The 20,781-nt window shown below is 35.3% G+C and overlaps 2 long non-coding RNA genes across 4 annotated transcripts in view; one reads left to right on the forward strand and one right to left on the reverse strand.

The window, feature by feature from the left end:
• Positions 1 to 4,742: 4,742 nt before the first annotated feature.
• The window catches only part of LOC140625526 (uncharacterized), a 39,738-nt gene continuing 23,699 nt past the window's right edge, over positions 4,743 to 20,781 (reverse strand). For 2 of the 3 annotated variants that reach the window (XR_012024857.1, XR_012024859.1), the window contains exon 4: positions 16,946 to 17,651. This is a non-coding gene — a long non-coding RNA (uncharacterized lncRNA). Of the gene's footprint in view, positions 4,863 to 16,945; positions 17,652 to 20,781 lie in introns of those variants that run through there. The other variant, XR_012024858.1, reaches the window with a different exon arrangement.
• Positions 12,440 to 15,831, forward strand: LOC140625527 (uncharacterized). The gene is made up of 3 exons (XR_012024860.1): positions 12,440 to 12,551; positions 13,156 to 13,336; positions 15,586 to 15,831. It is a non-coding gene; the product is annotated as an uncharacterized lncRNA (long non-coding RNA).

A 20,781-nucleotide genomic window follows, 5' to 3' on the forward strand; every position in this document is an offset into this window, starting at 1 on the left:
AACAGTGGAGAGTTATCTTCTCCATAAACAGATCTTTTTTTTTTTTTTTTAAGGTTTTACTTACTCATGAGACATGAGGCAGAGAGAGAGAGAGAGGCAGAGACACAGGCAGAGGGAGAAGCAGGCTCCATGCAAGGAGCCTCATGTGGGACTTGATCCTGGGTCTGCAGGATCAGGCCCTGGACTGAAGGTGGCACTAAACTGCTGAGCCACTGGGGCTGCCCAGATCCCCCCCACCCTTTTTTTTTAAAGCAGTCCCCTCATTTCCACTTTTAGAAGTATCTGATATGGCAGGCCTCCCACTGAGAGATGAAGCTCATAGCCTCTCTCTGAATCTGAGTGGATTTGTGATTGATTCAACCAGTAGAGTATGAGAGATCTGAGAGCTATGTGATTTCCTAGTCTAGATCACAAAAGGCTTTGCAGCTTCCATTCTGCTGGCAAAAAACTATTCACTCTTGTAGTCCTAAATCATATAAAAAAAGTCGAACTTCCTTGAGAACACTCAAGAGGCCATTTGTAGACATTCTAATCAAATACCCAAGCTGAATCTGTCTTTGTCTAATCCAGCTCAGTCATTAGGCTGTAAGTGAAGAAGTCATCTTGAAAGCAGATTCTCTAGCCCTGGCTGTTGTGACTTGCAGCCATTCAAGTCATCCTCCTTTTGGTCCCAGACAACATGGAACAGAAAACAGCCATCCTCACTGCACACTTTCTGAATTCCTCATCCACAGAATTTGTGAGCATAATGAAATGGTTATTGTTTTCTACTACTATGTTTTAGAGCTGTTTGCCAGGCAGCAATATATAACCTGCATGCCCAGGACTTCTGATTCATGAGCCCTTGAGAATTCTCGTCCAAGACAAATGGATTCTTGGAATTCTTCACACAGGCTTAGATTCTGTTTGCTTAGGTCTGTTAAGTTCTTTGCCACTAGTGTAAGTATGGTTTCCAAAGTCTCTTTTCTTGTACTCTCAGTCTTTGTGGGTATAGGCTTTTAAAAATAAAATTCTTCACGCTTACTTTAGAAGAAGGTCTAAAGAAAGGATACATATAAGGTACATACATCCACACTGGCATCTCACCCAAGAGTCTACTATATTTTTATCTATAAATATCTAATCTGGCTCAGACATAGTCTACCTAGTTGAGCTGCGCATGTAAAGCCTACCATGAGATTTATTCTCTGTCCTATTTGTGGGATTGGGTGCATTTGGTACCAAAGTAATTCCCTATGTTCCTGGTAGGTGTTGCTGCTGATAATCCTGATTCCCTACTTACTATTGTGAATAACCAGGGCTTTCTTTATTTGAATTATGTCTGAAAGTTAGAGATATATTATGCCTTATAAAATTATTTTAATTTTGAAAAAAATTATTTTAATTTTGAAATAACCATCTGAAAGTGTATCAGAAAATAGTATCATTGAGATGATACTATGAGGTGTCCCCTTGTTTGTTCTTTTTCACTAAGACCGTAAAACACCTTAAGCGGTATGTATATTGATTTCATTATAACTTTCTTGTAAAAGAGAATCTTAAAAGCAGTGCGTAGATGCCACCATTTCATTTTCTGGAAACTTCCATAAGATCTTTTTCTCTCAGGTAACGCTTCAGCTTGATAACCAAGTTCTACATCAGCTAAGTTCATTCATGAGATTTAACCTGAAATTTCACTTCTGGTCAGATTGTGTCATAACTCACCTATAAATAGAAACAGTGATCCCTTCTTCAATGTGTGTGTGTGAGAGAGAGAGAGAGAGAGAGAGAGAATATAGTGGAAAGGATAGGGCTATTAAAACATTTGTATGCAAGTGTAATGAATTATTTCATTTTAAACCAAATACGAGGTGACCAGTAGTAAGTGTCTAGATCAGTATGCTATGTATATCTATCTCACATCTGGCTCCATTTCATATTTTCACATTTGTTTTACTTTCTTGCCTCAAAAAATTCATGTAAACATGTTTTATTTGATATGTCCTTGGAAGAGTTTTGATTAAAGATGGATGTAAATTTTAAAATGTATTAAATTCTTTAAAGAAACATATTTCTAGACCCTAACTAGGCATATTTAAGAGAATGAATACATTTTAATGTCTGTTGTGTATCATGACATGTATTTATTACATGGTCTCAGAATTATTTCCTAAATGTATCGTATGAGTATTGTATTCCCAAATTAATTATGATCAATTTGAAGATAGAGAAATTGCCTCGTGGACTTTGTTTTGTCTTTCTTCCAAATCCAACTGGTTTCAGATGGGCAATAAACAATTTTTAAATGCACACAAAAAGTTATTTGGCAAAGCATTTCCCAGCAAAATGCCAGGTAGGGAATTCTAGGTAGAGAAAATCGTTTATCTTACACTTCCTACATATGACTCAATTTTACACCAATCAGGGTTTTACCATTTTCAGTTAGTGCAGTTTCTCCAACTTTCTTACCAAAATATATTTTCTACTAAATACATTCTAGTTTTATATACAAATATTTACTCTGGCCTCAAGTGAGTCATTTTCAACTGGTCTGTATTTGCTTGAACATTTGCTTGTTGATTCCAAAACAACATCTACCACAACTATCTGAGTCTGTCCATATTTTTTTCCACTGAATTTGAAGCTGAGTATTGACACTGGTCTGTAAATTTGAAACAAAATGGTAGCTGGCAGAAGTTTGCAAATCAACCACAAAATACTATAAAAAGGAAGAAGTGATCCTAATATTTCAAGATAGTTAACATCTAGCCTTATCAGCATAATGATGCATTGTCTAGATAGCTTTAAAGTGGGCTATCCATCCAAGTTAGATTTTCCAAGCTGGAGATTTTCCTTGGAGCAAATCCACAGTCAAGAATTGACAAGAAATGCTTCCATAATCTTATTTATGAAAGAGAATAGAGCTACGAATCTCAACAATCACAGAAGCTTAATATACGATGCATATTGGTTCACTTTCTGGGTGGCCAGCCTTAAAAAGTGTTTTCTTCTCCCAAAACATGTTCTATTTTTCTGACTCCAACTTTCAGAATGGAGAGTTTCAACCTCAAAACAAAGGCTATTTGAGAAAGCATCTCTAATTATTATGTATCTTGTGAAAGGCCCAGTCTACTCTTATTTTAGGAATGTAATTTTGATATTCACACATTGTTTTTTGGGCAATAGGTGACATGCAAATACAAAGAAGCATGAACTGCATGGCATAGATCCATTGTTGGTGCCCTGCTACACCACTCATCTTCATCGTGGAAGCCTCCAGGCTTAAGTGGATTATAGTACAATAATCTAATTCAATTAAAAGTGCATCTGGAGAACAATGTAAATTTACATTTAGTGTTCCTAACTTGTTATGTAGCTTTCAATATTTCGTATCATGTACTATTCATGACCCTCTTTGTACTCTACCGCTCAATATTTTGCTGTTTCTCACATCGGTCATTCAATCTAAATTTTTAGCCAAGTGTTTATTTCTTGTTTGTAGCATTGAATGTGAAGAAAACAAACCACATACCTATCTCGCTACCCAGATTAGATTTAAGCTTTTTCCAGAACAATCCTTGTATAAGATTAATATTTAGTTAGTGAAAGGTATGATTTTTTTCTATCAATAATTAAAAGAAAAGAATTTGACTCTGCATTCTATTCCCTGATAATTAACACTCACTTTGATATTGTAGACGAAAGGATTTTGTATTCATTTTGTCGACAGGATGATTTGAGACCAAGGAGGAAATGCCGGTTGACAACCTCTGCATATTCTTCATTCTGGGGAGAAATGCATTCTGCTAGCTGTCCAATCAATTATGTAGACAAAATGAATTTCATCATAATTCTGTCAACAAAATGCTAACTTGGTTAAATTATTCTCTCCACAAAATGAATTAACTTAAAAATCCTTTTGTCCACAAAATAGATTTAAGCATTTAGTGGAGCCTTGTAAATACTATCGTCTGTTAGTTTAGTATGTGTAATGCAAATATGTGGACTGGCTATGTCAGCATTTCTAGTTCTTTAGAGGTTATGGACCTGTGTGTTGTAGCTTCCCTTTTCATTGAAGGTCAAGTGGAGAGCAAAGTCAATTATCCAGAGAATAGCATATGGTAGATAAATGTAGCACTGTCCAAAACTACTATAAGTTAGATCCATTTCAACACCATGCATTTTTATAAAGTATAATTTAACAAGCTTGCCAACTAATTAAGTCTTTAATTAGGGCTTCAAATTCAACAAGTCATTTCAGGGATAATTCTTCATAAAGAAAAGAAACTGAGCGTTCAACTTCTTGACATGTTGCTGCTAAAGAAAATAAACTGTTAAATGTATTACAATATATCATTTAAAAATTATTCAGTATCATCTTCTATGCTTTTGTTCTCCTCTTTAGGCATATAAATATTTTTAAATAAATGCTTTGGTAAATGTATGAGATGTGGATGGTGCAATGTATTCCTTTTAAATAAAATTATTAGTTGGCTTCAGCTTACATTACTTGATAGCAAGTTTTTAAAAGCACTTCATCAATGTGATGTCGAAGAACATATGACACTCATTTATTTTAAAGCATTAACTTTCTCATTAAAATGTGAAATAGTAGTATAAGAGTAATAGTTTTCCTTTTGATTACTCTATTTAACCAATCATATGAAGTGACGTGCTGCATCAAACCTAAATCCAATTAGAATACAGAGTTTTAAAACTATTAAATTTTGTCTTTGATTTCTATAAATATTTTATTAGCTTTGGAAAGATAGTATTGTCTTGTCTCATTCCAGTATTAGTCAAATTATTTAATTTGAAAGATGATCATATTTCACATCACATCTTCATAAGATTCTTCTTTTATTCAATTGGAATAGAATGAACTAGGCAGAAAAAGAGAGGTAATAGGAAAATTAATAAGGTAGTTTCTTTTTTAAAAAAAATATTTTATTTATTAGAGAGAGAGTGCACAAGCAAGGGGAGAGAGAGGGAGAGGGAGAGGCAGGCTCAATTCCAGGACCCTGGGATCATGCTTGAGCAAAAGCAGAGGCTTAACCAATTGACCACTCAGGTACTCCAATATAAGATAGTTTCTTACACAAAATATTGTTCATCATCAAGAAGCATAAGGCTTAGGGGAATTCTAATTTGTGACAATATGAAAAAGAAGCAACTTTCCTGAACAATGCTTTTTTAAATAAATTAATACAGTCATGCTGTTTTTAAAAGCAAAAAACGGTATCAAGGTTTCATTGTCAGAGTCAGGTAGACATATTGCTGATAAATGGTGTAGGGACCAGTAGATTTTTTTCCTGATTAACAAATAAGTCATAGAGCCATTTAAACAGAAAAATGAACTGAATTTTCCCACCGAGTATAGAGTAGGAGCAAAATGAAAATCAATACGGGAGATTTTTTAAAAAAAATAAACAACTCCATTGCTCTATGCCTAACGTGAGAAGAGTGGCTGGCACTTAGATGATCAGCCATATTTGTTTAATAATCAAATAAAGTCTCATAAATCTCCCTTCCTCAAAGTACACAAGATTTTATGTAGCTTAATCAAGATATATAATATTTTGCTTTTCCCTTAAGATGTTGATCTCTTGTCATAAATGGCAGCAATGTGTGAAGAAAAAGTAACATCAAAAAAAAATGTATTGCTGTACTTGTCTATTTTTGACAGAAGTGGCAAAATTCTCATTTACAGAAATAGAGGCGGGAGTTCTAATGTGATTTGCTCCTGTTTGGGTCATATGTGTGTATCTGAATAAAGGTCTCCTTAGTTTTCAGTGACATCCTTTTGTAATCTGTTTTGTATAGAAGACACACACTTCCTGAACTATTGGATTTTTTTCTTTATTATTTTTTTTATTGGTGTTCAATTTGCCAACATATAGCATAACACCCAGTTCTCATCCCACCAAGTGCCCCCCTTAGTGCCTGTCACCCAGTCACCCCAACCCCCCGCCCACCTCCCTTTCCACTACCCTTTGTTCATGTCCCATATTTAGGTGTCTCTCAGGTTTTGTCACCCTCACTGATATTTTTTTTTTCTCACTGATATTTTCACTCATTTTCTCTCCTTTCCCCTTTATGCCCTTTCACTATTTTTTATATTCCCCAAATGAATGAGACCATATAATGTTTGTCCTTCTCCCACTGACTTACTTCACTTAGCATAATACCCTCCAGTTCCATCCACTTCGAAGCAAATGATGGGTATTCATCGTTTCTAATGGCTGAGGAATATTCCACTGTATACATAGACCACATCTTCTTTATCCATTCATCTTTTGAGGGACACAGAGGCTCCTTCCACAGTTTGGCTATTGTGGACATTGCTGCTATAAACATCGGGGTGCAGGTGCCCTGGCGTTTCACTGCATCTGTATCTTTGGGGTAAATCCCCAGCAGTGTAATTGCTGAGTTGTAGGGCAGTTCTGTTTTTAACTCTTTGAGGAACCTCCACACAGTTTTCCAGAGTGGCTGCACCAGTTCACATTCCCACCAACAGTGCAAGAGGGTTCCCTTTTCTCCGCATCCTCTCCAGCATTTGTTGTTTCCTGTCTTGTTAATTTTCCCCATTCTCACTGGTGTGAGGTGGGATCTCATTGTGGTTTTGATTTGTATCTCCCTGATGGCAAGTGATGCAGAGCATTTTCTCATGTGCTTGTTGGCCATATCTATGTCTTCCTCTGTGAGATTTCTCTTCATGTCTTTTGCCCATTTCATGATTGGATTGTGTGTTTCTTTGGTTGTTGAGTTTAATAAGTTCTTTATAGATCTTGGAAACTAGCCCTTTATCTGATAGGTCATTTGCAAATATCTTCTCCCACTCTGTAGGTTGTCTTTTAGTTTTATTGACTGTTTCTTTTGCTGTGCAGAAGCTTTTCATCTTGATTAGGTCCCAATAATTCACTTTTGCTTTTGTTTCCCTTACCTTCATAGATGTATCTTGCAAGAAATTGCTGTGGCCAAGTTCAAGAAGGATGTTGCCTGTGTTCTCCTCTAGGATTTTGATGGATTCTTGTCTCACCTTTAGATCTTTCATCCATTTTGAGTTTATCTTTGTGTCTGGTGTAAGAGAATGGTCTAGTTTCATTCTTCTGCACATGGCTGTCTATTTTTCCCAACACCATTTATTGAAGAGACTATCTTTTTTCCAGTGGATAGTCTTAAAGCTATTGGATTTAAGAGAGTTCCAGAGGATACATAATCCAAGTCATACCACGAAGGGTAGCAAAGTTAAGGGACATTGACAGAGAAAAATATGCAAGTGTTTGGTAAAGCACAGACCATAACAATGGGCCAGTTGAGTCAAGTCTTATAACACAGTTCATAAATTCTAGCAAGAAAGAATGACCAGCTAGAAGGTCATGGGCAAGGTCTAGATGTACATGGAATAGCATCGTCCTCAAACTTGAATACTTTGAAACACTGTTAATTCTAAACTATTATTGTGACTCTCAAAATCTTTGCTAGAAAGACCGTATCCTCTTTTATTATTTATAGCCACAAGTTAAGAATTAATGAACTGTATAATACAGATCTTCCTCAACTTATGATGGGTTTACATCTCAACTGAAATCATACTTAGCCTCATTTGCCTTCAAGATGCACAGAACATTTACATTAGCCTACTATTGGGCAAAATCATCTAAAACAAAGCCTATTTTATAATAAAGTGCTGAATATCTCATGTAATTTATTGAATACTGTACTGAAGGTGAAAACCAGACTGGTTATATGGGTACAGATTGATTATAAGTATATTTATTGGTTGTTTACCCTCATAAACACTGGCTGACAGGGAGCTGCAGCTGGCTACTGCTGCCCAGCATATGAGAGAGTATCATACCACATATCACAAGCCTGGAAAAAGATCAAAATTCAAAAATTTGAAACACAGTTTCCACAGAATGTATATGGTTTTTGCCCCATAGTAAAGCTGGAAAATTGTAAGTCGAATCAGTAAATCAGGGGCTGTCACGAAGTACAAATGTAATACTAATTAACTACCTTCAGTAATTAATACATAATTAATATGCAATATATAATCCATGGCGATATCTAATTAATTAATGTATAATAATATACAACATAATATATACTATGTGTTCTATATATAATTTTGTCTATACCCAGAAACAAAGCACAATATAAATATATAATTACACAAAAATAGATAGATGATAGATAGATAACCAAAAGTCTATGAGCCACTAATGATTAAATGTGAATTATATGGTCCAGAGGCTGATTCAAAACATATCACATAAAAATTCATAATATTTTATCTTAATTTTAAACCATAGATGATCAGCATTGTGAAAACGATTGTATGATAATAGTCCTGTTTTTTGTTTAATTTTCCTCATATATTCTGTTTCCTTACAATAGTACATATTGCTTTTTAATTTTAAATAGCATTCAAAAATAAGATATATATTTTAATTAAAATATATTTTAATAGACACATTATAGTAATATATATACAAATATAATAATACATATTTTAATGAATGACATTAACAATAAATTATTTTTCCAAGCTCTTATTTTATAGTACACACAAGTTTATGTGAGTATTTTTGTGAATGTGTTGCAGCAAGTACAATCTGGAGCACTCTGCATGCTTTTGTGTTCCATGGAATACAAAATATTGATCACCATTTTACATAGGAATAAAACCAAAATGCTTGTAAATTTTAAGGGCCACGTATGTTTAATTTGTGGCTATATTAACCCCTAATGCAGGGTCTTTAATATAGTGGATGGAATGATAACACCTGAGTCTCTCTTCCCCTGTACGTACATATGTGTATTAGGGACAATACAGATCGGCACTCCTTCACCCTTGATTCAGCCACTTGGCTGCTGTTTCTCATGGTCATGTGCTTTGCTCCTTCCCCCTCACTCTCAGCTCTACTCTAGCCAGCTCCTAATTTCTTTTTGGAACTCAAGAACTTTTGTCCCCCTTTGGTGTGACTTGTTTCTGCTCTGTTAGTGTTCAGCATAAAAGTGATATTGAAAAGGTCACTCTTCTACCATTTTAATTTCTTACTTCCTCTCAAATCACCTTCTACGGCTATTTTGGCAAAGTGCAATTTATCAAGGTGTGGAGTTACCGAAGGCAAAAACAACATAGGGAAAAACATACCCGAGTGTAAGCTAAACACAACTGTGACAATAGTCCCAGAGAATGGAACAAAGGCTAAAGTTACATTATCCCCCAGCCTTGTTCTTCTGTATTAAGGCCAATAAATTCTTTGGAATTGAAGAGAGGCAAAAAAAAAAAAAAAAAAAAAAGTCTTTGTTACAAAGCTTTTGCCCTTCCTCAGGAGTTCTTTCTCATTATATGGCTTAGTCTTAATAAAGGATTGTTGTAGGTCAGTTCCCTGGAAATCAGACTCTGAGGTAGAATTTTGCACATAGGATACTTGTGAAGAGATGCCTTTTAGAAATCAGCTTCCATAGATGAAAGGGGAGGAAGGAGGAGTGGGCAGAAGGAGGAGTGAATCTGTGAAGCAGACCTGAAGACTGGCCAACCCCACAGGAGGCTATGGAGCCAGAATGTCCTTTCAGCGTGGTGTCAAGTAGGGTCAGGACAAACTTCTCTATAATAACTTATACTTGGGCATTAGTTATTGAGGATGGGCCTCCCAGGGTAGAGACATAAACATGAGCAAAGTTGCTCTCTGAACTCAAGAAAATCCCTGATAGGACTGTCTGCTGACAGAACTCCCAGTACCTGGGGAAACTAGACCTTTAATGATTGAGGACCAGGAAGAGGCAACACAAAGTCCATAATGGATTTACCCTAAGCAATTCAATCTTTAACTATAACAATATAGAACAATAAATGTTCTAAGGACCAACCACCTTAGTCTAAAAGGAAATACACAGAACTGTGTTTGTTTGTATATGAGAAAATGTGAAGAGCAGGAGGGAGGTTGGGGTCTTTAAATATTTTAAATATGCATTCTTGAACAGGTTTGAGTACTTCAAGACCCCATACTGTCTGAGGTTTCCCAAGTTTGATGTAAAAAAAAAAGTTTCTCTTCATTTTTCCTAGGCTTCTGGGCCATAATTATTCAATTAATGATGCTTTCACACACAGTTCCCCAAACCAATAATTCATAGAGATGGTAAAGTCTAAATCCATACTGAGAAAGGGAAATATTTTTCCTAACTGTAGTATTAGCTACACCTGTTTCCACCCAAAAAATAATAAAAAAATTATATTACCATGCTCACCAGGTTTGGTGCCTTATGTTTACTTTTCTTCTTTGAGACTGTGCCTTAGAATTGATGCATAATAAATTATGTCTCCTCACCTTTATGTCCCTGGAAAAATTATATTCCTTCTCCGGGACTCAGCCTAGGTACCATGCTCTCCAGTGAGCTTTCCTTAATTTTCAACATGAATTGAAGCTCTGTCCTTTGTGTTCATACAGTAGTCAGTGAATAACTCCAATCATTTACCTCATCAGCTAAAATTGCCAGTTTGTGTGAATTTGTTACTCACTGAAATTAAAATTCCTTGAATGTAGATTCTGTATTTTATGTCTTTTTTGGCTTAATAGTAACTAGATCACTAGTTGTCACAAAGTAGGCACTGAGTCAATAGGTATTTGTTATTGAAGGAGAGAATGGTAGATCCTGCACTACCTCACTCCTGGCTGAAAAATATGCTCCCAAATAGAGGATTTTGGGGGAAAAATTGTTGTGTAATATCCAGTGTCCATTAGTTGAAAGCTTACTACTAGATAACGGGCTGGGAAATGGTGTTATATCATCATTTTGCATCCATAGGTCAATTCTATGATAGATCTGCACAACAAATGTAGAAACTGATTCTTAAAAAGGTTTTAAAAAGTTGAGGATAATATTGCAAATGAAGGGCAGATACAAAGCCAAATGACCTGACATTACATGAGGCAAGACCTGAATGGAGCTACTCAGCTACCCAAGATTGGTGAATTTTATTGTTGATTCTTTAGCCAATATGAAGGTCAAATGAAATATTGCATGTGGAACTGGTCAACCAGTGAAATTTTAAAGCTCTAAAATTCCTAGTTGTCATAATTATTTTTGTTATATTATTATTATGGGAAGCTTTGCACTTAAGGCTTTTATTATTGAAATAGCTTCCATAACTAATGTCCTGTTCTGTAGGAAAGGGAAATCTTGATTAGAAAACCTATTTCTATTATACTTTCTGTCTTCATCAGAAAAAGAAGCAAAAAGTGTTTCTACACCAGTGTTCTCTATTTTGTATTACAATTACATCCATTCCAGCAATTGTGTCTTTGAAAGGAGTAATAGAAAAGAAGCATGCTATGGTAAGCAAAGAAGCGTACTGGTGATAACTTCATGTGAATAGTGTCAGTCTTTTGAGTTGCTAGCATTACACAATAAATAGCATGTGGGAGCTAATATGATAACTTGAGATTGGCTACATTATATCACTAAATACCATTTCTCATCTACATCTTTACTTGTATAAGCTGAGAAGTTAATGCTTAGCAGAAGTGAAAGTGAACAATAACAGGAGCAAAATGTTGCATTAATATTTAATGTAATGCTTTTTCAGAGTATAAAGGGAATAAAACCATTCAAATGCAAAGCAATCTGCAAGGATGCTTTCAATTTAAACGTTTTGCTAGGAATACTTTTATTTTGCTGGAGTTTTGCTTGTGAGAAATAAGAACACAGTAAATAACTGTAAGCTTAGCTTCTAACATTTCAATATGAATCTATGATGGTGTCCTCACTTTTCCTATGTTTCTCTGAAACCATAGTTCCTAGAACTTTTGGATTCACATATAAATTGTAGGTTTGCAAACTTTTCATTTTGACAAATAAAAATGCTTTTTTAAAGAGCTATCATATAATTCCAAACATAGTTTTATTAAATAAAAGAAATTTTAACCCAATATTTATCCAAAACAGATAGTCCTGTGATTGAATATATCTGCTTTTATAAAACACTATTCAAATAATTATCTTTTTTCCCCTCTTATTAAAAGACACAATATCTCAGTTTGACACATAGAATAATTCATTTTCATCTCCATGGGAAAAAAAAAAGACTCACAGTTTGACTCTGGACCTGAGATGAGTGTGTTTCTATGAGCTAGTCCATTTTCAGTGGTAATTTATGTTATATTTTAATTAAAAAGTTAAATACCCGAGAGATTTCACTTTGCTTGATGTTTCCCAGACTTTACTTAAATCAATATATTCTATGCCCCATCTTCCTTGATTGCGTATTTCAAAAAGTGGATCCTTACTGAAATGTTAAATTTCAATGAGAAACCAATGCTCTGTAGAAGAAATCAATCAGACATTTTGTAACTTAGGAAAATGAACTATTCTTTTAAGGGATTTGAACCAGAGGGTGCTTTTTAATGATAAAATCATTGTATCTTTTTCTTGTTATTTACAGAACGAAATGAAAAAGGATGCCCAATTCCCCAAGCTATTGTATCACAACATCTGAATTTATTCATATGTTCAAAATGGCTTCACAGGCTTGCAGAGAAGGACATTAATGCCAGTGGGAGGTATGATTCACTACTTTAATATGTTCTCTGTATGGATTTCAAGACAAATAAAACATATATGATTTCCAGTAAGCAACTGGGTAAATAACACTTGAAATAAAATGGTTAATTTTCTCCCTATTCTCTGTGATTCTGTTAAACCCACTGCTGGAAACTGTGTTCATTCTGAGAACAATGAAAAACAAATAAGAAAGAATCCGAGAGATGAGCAGAAATAATAATTAAAGATTTTGATGAAAAAAAAGAGATGAAGTAAAACACACTTGGTCAAATGGTAACCAAGCAGAGGCGTGTGTTAACAATTATGATTTCTTAACAGACACACACACCAAAGAGGAAAACAAATGATTTGTCAGAGTACATGGAATCATAGGTGGAGACAGCTAAATTCTAAATGGTTTCTGAAGAAGATTGGAAAGATGAATTTTTTTCTCCAAGACCATAGAAGTAGCTAATCAATACTGAACCCTGAATCAAGCATTTCTGTTCCAGGGGATTCTGATTTCTCATTATTCACATAACACCAGCCAGGAAAAGAGAAGTCAAAGAAGTCTTTGAGCTCTTCCTATCCAAAGTTCTGAGCTGCAGTATTTATACATTGCAGGTTGCTTGCAAAGCCACTCTGGTGAGGACGTAGGCATCCAAGACCTTGCCCTTCTGCCTTTTACAAATAACTTCAGGACCAGGTCATGCTAATTGTGGTCAGTAAGTAGCAGAACTAGCTTTTCCTGGAATGAATGGGATCCAGAGAGCAGACAGCTGAAGGAACACATCAGAAGTAACAGGTATTTGAAGGGCATGGGGATGTCAAGCTATAGAGAAAGGAAATGATATAGTCAAGGTGGAAGGTCATCCATATTTGAGATGAACAGTAGATAATGGCATAAACAGTGTTAATGGAGCAGAACACAAGATTATGACTTTTAGATCCAAGCAGGAAAACTGGTATCAGAGAAATGAAATTCCTATAAAGACACCTGATCTTGTAAGAATATAAAAAAGACTTGGGGTGGGGTGCCTGGGGGACTCAGTCAGTTAAGTGTCTGCCTTTGACTCAGGTCATGATCTAGGGATTCTGGGGTCGGGTTCCCTGCTCAGTGGGGAAGTCTGCTTCTGCCTCTGCCTCCCCCTTCTGTTCGTTCCTACTATCTCTCTCTCTCTTATAAATAAATAAATAAATAAATAAATAAATAAATAATCTTAAGAAAAAAGAAAAAATATATATCTGGGAACCAAAGGAGCTGAGACAGATTTTAGGAAACCAAAGCAGTGAACTGAGGACACAAATATAGACTGGAAGTGCATTGCTGGGGATATGGGAAAGAAAACTGGGGCTTAGTCATAGGAGAATAATGCAAAAACTCAGAGAACTAGTCACAGTAATCAACAGTGGCTGAAAGAGACAAGGCTGATTCATAAGCTATTAAAATATTATTCTGAGTTCTCCTACTTGCTACCCTTCCTCCAATCCAAACTGAGCTCAGATCTGTGGTAACTATGAACCAGAAAATGAGACTTAACTGGCTCCATCTTTGAAGATTTTAATCTTTGTGTCAGTAGTGCAAAAGCTCTGTAATATTCCCCATCAATCCAGAGAAACAGTCTTCCTTCTAGCATTCGAGCTATCTATCAGCAAAGTAAATTAGACATTATCCAATTCTTCCCAGAGATCTATTGGAGGAAGGGGAAACTGGTCATAGGTAGTATGAGTAGTACTAGCATAGAAAGTACCATATAAGCAGCCTTATTTTCTAAAGCATCTATAGTAGCATGAATTGATATAACAGCTACAAGTTACCTGGTAAGTATACTGTTTATATTGGCAATATTCTTACCTCTAAAGAAAATATTAAAGAGAAATGAATTTAACTCATTTTATTCAATTTGCATTTATTTGATTATTATTATGTGATAGACATTGCATTAGGGCTGGGAAATATAATATGAATAAAACAAAATCATAGTTCTCAAGAAGCTTGAGTCTAGCAAAGAAATACACATAAACACACATTTCAAAGCAAATGTTTATGAATCAGTTATAAATGCAGCAATAGGACTATGCACACAGTAACAAACTCATTAGCAAGCACAAAAGTACAGAACGGAAATGGTTAACTCTGTGTGAGGAATATTGACAAAGGGTCAACAATGAACTTCATCATTTGACATAAAAAATGTCCTAATCTCCTAAAAAGGCAAAGTTGAGCAGAGTCTTAATATCATAGGTTTTATTATTAATTTCTTAACCAGGTTAAGGGGTTAGGGGGACTTGAGAATAGGATGAATTATTTTGTTAAGTTTTAGAAGTCAAGAAGAATTCACTAGCATTTCCAGACTATTGCTTTCTTATTCCCTTTTCCTATCCACTCTGGTGCTATAAGTCATGATACCATTTCATCCAGAGCAAATGCACAAAAAGCTCATAGTTCATTTCTAGTGTCTAATCATAGCCCTCAGCTATGGAATAGAAAGTTTCAGGAAACAAAAGAGATATTTCATGGACAAAGAAGGCAAAGCAGAAAAGGAAATCCTGAAATCCCTCAATTCTTGAGACAAAAAGAACTGATTTGAAATTCTGTTTTTCCTTTTTTTTTAAATAAGTACAATTCAAAACTAAAAACAAATATGATTTAAATTTGTAAGAATTTATTTATTTATTTGTTTGTTTGTTTATGTGAGAGAGGGAGAACTGGCATGAATGGGAGAGGGGCAGAGGGAGAAGCACATTCCCTGCCGAGCAGGGAGCCAGATGAGGGACTTGCCAGGATGGTGACCTGAGCCAAAGGCAGACGCTTAACCAACTGAGACACCCAAGCACCCCTGTAAGGATCTTTAATTAGAGATCTGTAAAGCTGACTAGGACCAAGTGCAGTGTTTGGTATATGATATCTCTTAATAAATATTCATTGAATTAGTTAATGGGTGAATGAGTTGAGGAAAGATTTACACTGGATAACACACACGAAAAAGTGGAGATCAAAAGGATTATTTTAATATCCCTAACCCACGTTAATGGGATTATTTTTGACCTTAGGAACACCATCAAAGTGGGGTGTGACTACAGCATTTTTAACAGCGGAAGAGAGAGCCTTCTTTAATTCGAGGAGGTGAAAGAGACGATTATGCTTGCCAACCTGTTGAAATGAAGAATGCAGAATTATATTCTGACCTGCTGCTGCATTGTTTTGCAAACTTGTTCAAATCGCTTCATCCCAGTTTCCTCACTGGGGAAAGTATAATAGAATTGACAAGCAGTTTAATATTCGGGTAGTTTTAGATCTCAGTATCTATGCCTAAATAAATAAATAAATAAATAAGTTGTCAGTGTTTTAAGAACCTCTGATGGAAAGGTATTAATAATGGCCCCTTATATCTAATTCATTATCAGTTTTTAGTTGTAAAATATGGAATTTGTTTATAAGTTCAGTATGAAGGTATAACAGTGCCAAACAACAGAATTGGTATCACCGTTTAGAAATTTTCCTCCACAAAGACTTTAACGGGGCTGTCATTTGAAGTTCATGGAGAAGTAGTCTATTTCAAACAAAAAATATTGACCTTTTGGAGGTTCAGATTAAACCTTAGAGTGAAAAAGAAGCAAACTTAAGTTACTGATGACACACTGTCACTAAAAGGTTATTTGCAATTTCTGCAAATGGACAGTGATAAGGCAAAGCATGTGTTCCACTGAAGCTGCAGTGTCTGGTGTTCAGGCAGAGATTCTCATCTCATCTTGCACTCTGCTGTTGATTGCTATTCTTCGTGTTGTGGCTACAAAACCCCAGAATAGCAGTTACAGGATGAAAGATGCCATCAGAGATTTTAAAAATGAATCTGACTTTATATAGCATCCTTCGTGCGCCCTGTGTTTTAAAAATGGAAAAGAGAGCTCATGAAAGATACTTTGAATGAAAGAAACAGAAATGAACACTATTTGTGGAACGGATATAGTCCAGTCCCATGGCAGTGGAAAACTTTCCCCGCAAGGATAAGTGAAGCATAGGCAACTCCAGAGTCATTTGTACGCATTGAAAGACCTCTGTCTCCATGAACACAGCCTTTGGCTACATTCTAAAACTGCTAATAAGAATGCTGAGATCACTTCTGCTTTATTTTTATGTGGGCAGAGTTCCACAGAATTGTTTAGAAAACACTGTTTTATTGACATCCTCATTTTCAATCAGTAGATGAAAATAATATCCAAGCTGGTTTCTAGGACTCACGACAGGACAACAGGGAGACTAAGGCAGCACTCATTCTTTGAGAGTTAAAGAATCCCAGTGACATTCTTTGGGAGTTAAAGTTTAATTGCTCATCATTGAGCCAATTATGTTAATACTTTGTAATACCCAACCATAACATTTTTTAATTCTTCAGCAGGCTAGAGAGGGGTTTGGGAAGTCCCAGTATAAACTGGCTTCTCTTGTCCTTGTCTTGTAACCTATCATAGAAGGTACCTTGAGAGTAAAGAAAAACATAATTAGATGACAAAGTGCCTTTTGCTAAAAAACAATGAGATAATATTGACCTACTCATATGTATATTCTTCAGGATAACCTTCTCTAGACACCACCTTCCCTCTAATGAGGTCAGGACGCCTGCTGTAGACTCTCACAACATTGTACTTCATGGCACTTGAAATGATTGTAATATTACATCTGATCAGTCTGTCTTGCTATTAGACTGTAACTTCCAGGCTTTGCTTGCCATCGTGTCACTAGTAATTAGTATAGAGTACATTCAGTTAATATTTATTGAAATGTTGAATAAATTATTTAAGAAACAAGCACCCTTTACTCCCCCCCAAAAAAACACAATTATCTGGATCTTATTTTTAAATATATCTATTTCAACAAGAAACTATCTTCATTTTAGATCCTAGAAATTTAGCCATGTTCATTAGAACAAATTCAGTGAACAAAGGTATCTAAGACTTTAAGAGAGAATTTCCAGTCAGTTCACTTCCCTTTCCTTTCAGATCTTTATTGTCGATTCGTGCATACGCAATTCAGAAAGGTCAAGTGCCCCTAATCCAGCTGCTTTCCAAAGGGAGACACTCTGCTTCACTGAGAGACCATATTCAGCTCATTTAAAACATTTCTAGACAGAAGGGGAAGAAGCAGTCAGTATAGCTAGGGGGATTCACCTACAAAAAGATTTCCCTGTAAGTAACAAAAATTTTAGGACAGAGCTGTGGTAATAATATTTTAAAGATGTAATTATAATTATACGGTGCTTTTCTGCCTAGGGGTTCGAGACATTATTACATTTGTCCTCCCAGGTAGCTTTTTAAAAAATTATAAATGGCTCATCACACAAAAGCCAAAGAAAAAGAACAATATTAACACTCAAGGACCATTTTCTTGATTCATGTAGGTTATTTTTCCTCCCATTAAAGCTTCATCACCCAAAAGATACCAGTTGAAAAACCACACCTGTTCCCACTGTTTCTTAAATAAAAATTATTGGAATCCATAGCTCGTTTATCCTAATAGTGATTTGTCATAATTTTCTTTATTCTTTGTCTCAGATTCTGTGTCAAAAAATGATACTGACAAAAATTATCTAGAGACTTAAGCGTATGTATGTTTTTATTCATGTTTTAAGGAGAGATCGGAAGAGAGGTAGAGACAGATGTTAGAGAGAGAGAGAGATCAATCAGTTGATCAATCTTTTAGGATTCATCTTTGAGAAAGCTTCATCTATTATAAGGTTTAGTTAGAGCAGCATAAAAAGACCTCATTTTAATGTGGCCCTCCCTGGTATAGACACTGAGTAAAGATTATAGAGAGATCAGGGTGTTTCAATTTCCCAGTGAAAAAATTAATTAAGAGTTTAAACTTCTCTTGTAGTATTCACAAAGAGCTCTTTTACCTAGATAAGGCCTCCGAGTCCTGTTTATTTGTTATTCATGTCCTGAATCTTCGTAACTTTTCTAAAGTCTTCATTGTTCTGAATGCTTCACAGTAGAGAGATCTTCTATTGCCCTTTGTTCCACTCTCCCACTTTTGCAAACTTTATGTACTTTATTCAGAAGGTTAAAATGTTTCAGAAAATTCTACTTACATATTTATTTGGAATAGTAAGAGCAGGGACATTGGTTAGGCCTTAATTGGTTAGGAACATTTTGACTTATTATTCTCCAGTTGGAAATACGCAGTTTGTTACTATGATTATAAGCAAAGCCTTTGCCAAATTTTGAAAGTGAATATATTGGCTTCTGACATCATTTTCCTTCAGAAACTTCACACCTGTTCAGCTCTTCTACTACTGAAATCATCAATGCAGAAAGTATCTGGTTCTTCCACAAATGAAGGAATGAGCAAAGGTGACTAAAATTTAAAAATAGGCAAAGTTGGGACTCTTGGGTGGCTCAGTGGTTGAGCACCTGCCTTCGGCCCAGGGTGTGGAGCACCTGCCTTTGGCCTGGAGTCCCAGGATTGAGTCTCACATCCCACATCGGGCTCCCTGCATGGAGCCTGCTTCGCCCTCTGCCTGTGTCTCTGCCGCTCTCTCTCTGTGTGTGTCTCATGAATAAATAAATAAAATCTTTAAAAAATAATAGGCATTGATAATCTTTGTTTCCACAGTATGTCTACTCAGCTGGATTTTTTCTTTTCTATTCCTTAGAACTGCTACCCAATATCCTAATTATATCCTCTCGTGATCCTGATATTTTCTCCATGCTCAAAATAGAGAAGTGTACAAAATCTGTCATTCCCCTTTGATTAATATGTTGTCAAACATATTTGAAAGATTAATATTTAATTGTGTGACAAAAGCAAGAAGATAATCAAGAAGGAGATAAAACAAACAAGATCCTTGATTTAACATTAATGAAAAAGCGACACTATCTAAGTGGCAGCCACTGTGTTATGAACTTGACATCCATGATTATGTTGAATATCTACAGTAACCATGTGCAGTAACTATAATCATCTGTATTTTGCAGATGAGAAAACTGAAGTCCAGTGAGGATAAGTAAATTTGCTCAGATTACAGAGCTGTAAAATGGTTGTAAATTGTGAAATCTGTTGAAAACCTAGCATTGTGATTTCAAAGCCTGTACTTTTAGTCACTGTTTTATGCTAAATGACCCAGAGAAAGCAGGACTCCCTGTTATCTATCTAGCTGCTACTTTTTCAGTTAAAAAGAAAGCTCTTCAGGATATAAAGCTCAGAACTACATTGATACTACAGAACTGAAACCCAAGACCAGAGAATGGATCCTAAGAAGAGAGGGCTGCCTGAAATAGGCTTGTCTTCTAGGTCCAGACTATTTACTTTCTTAGGATACCAATAAATTCCAATCAAAAATCACTGAATTATTTTTTATGATATTGGGTAATTTAGGATATTGACAAACACTGAAAAAAAATGAACGTAGAATGACAAGCTTTGTATTTCTAAACTTTGGCTTTGATGCTAAGCAAGATTATCTAACACTAATAGAAGGATAGTTTGTGAACAGCAAGGTAAGTAATCAGTAATTGACAGGATGCAGTAGAGGTCACATCCATTTCTACTTTTTTTCTTTTTTTTTCCTTAAGCAAACACATTGTTAGACCTGAAAAAACATGATGGGAAAGGTGTATTTTGAGCTCAGCTACATACTTGTTAAAATATGTAATATCTTTTCAGCCAAGATGGAATGATATGAGATGTTTGAAGAAAACATTCGAAAGATAAATACTTGGATGAAATAATAATTGTATGTTAGTTGAAAGAGTGTCCTATGGCTTGTCATGGCTCTGGAGTGAGCACTGCCATAATCAAAATTATCTGGGTGTTCACTGAGAATATATATATATATATATATATATATATATATATATCAAACTTAGATATGAAATAATGCTGAGATGGTTTTACAAGAGATTGAGAGAAAATTTTTATAGACTGTACTGATGAAAGGAATCCAAAAAAATGACGATTACAAGAATAAAATGGTTCTTAAAATAGAACACTACAAGTATAGAATTATACAGGTATGGCATAGCAATAGAACATGTAGGAAAAAAGAAACTCAGGGATTTTTACCCATATTAAGTTCAGTATGATTAAATAATAAAGGAGGACAGCAAATACTGATAGAGTAATTAATAGGATGCATTAAAAGAAATACCTAGATATCTAGAATGAGTCAGGTAAGAGTTCTCTTTTCTGTGTGATTCTAGCTTTGCCTGGAATATTGGGTTCAACTCAGGGTCCTACACTTGAAATAGGATTTA

The sequence above is a fragment of the Canis lupus genome, chromosome 36 (genome assembly GCF_048164855.1).
Source record: "Canis lupus baileyi chromosome 36, mCanLup2.hap1, whole genome shotgun sequence".
Taxonomy (NCBI): Eukaryota; Metazoa; Chordata; class Mammalia; order Carnivora; family Canidae; genus Canis; species Canis lupus.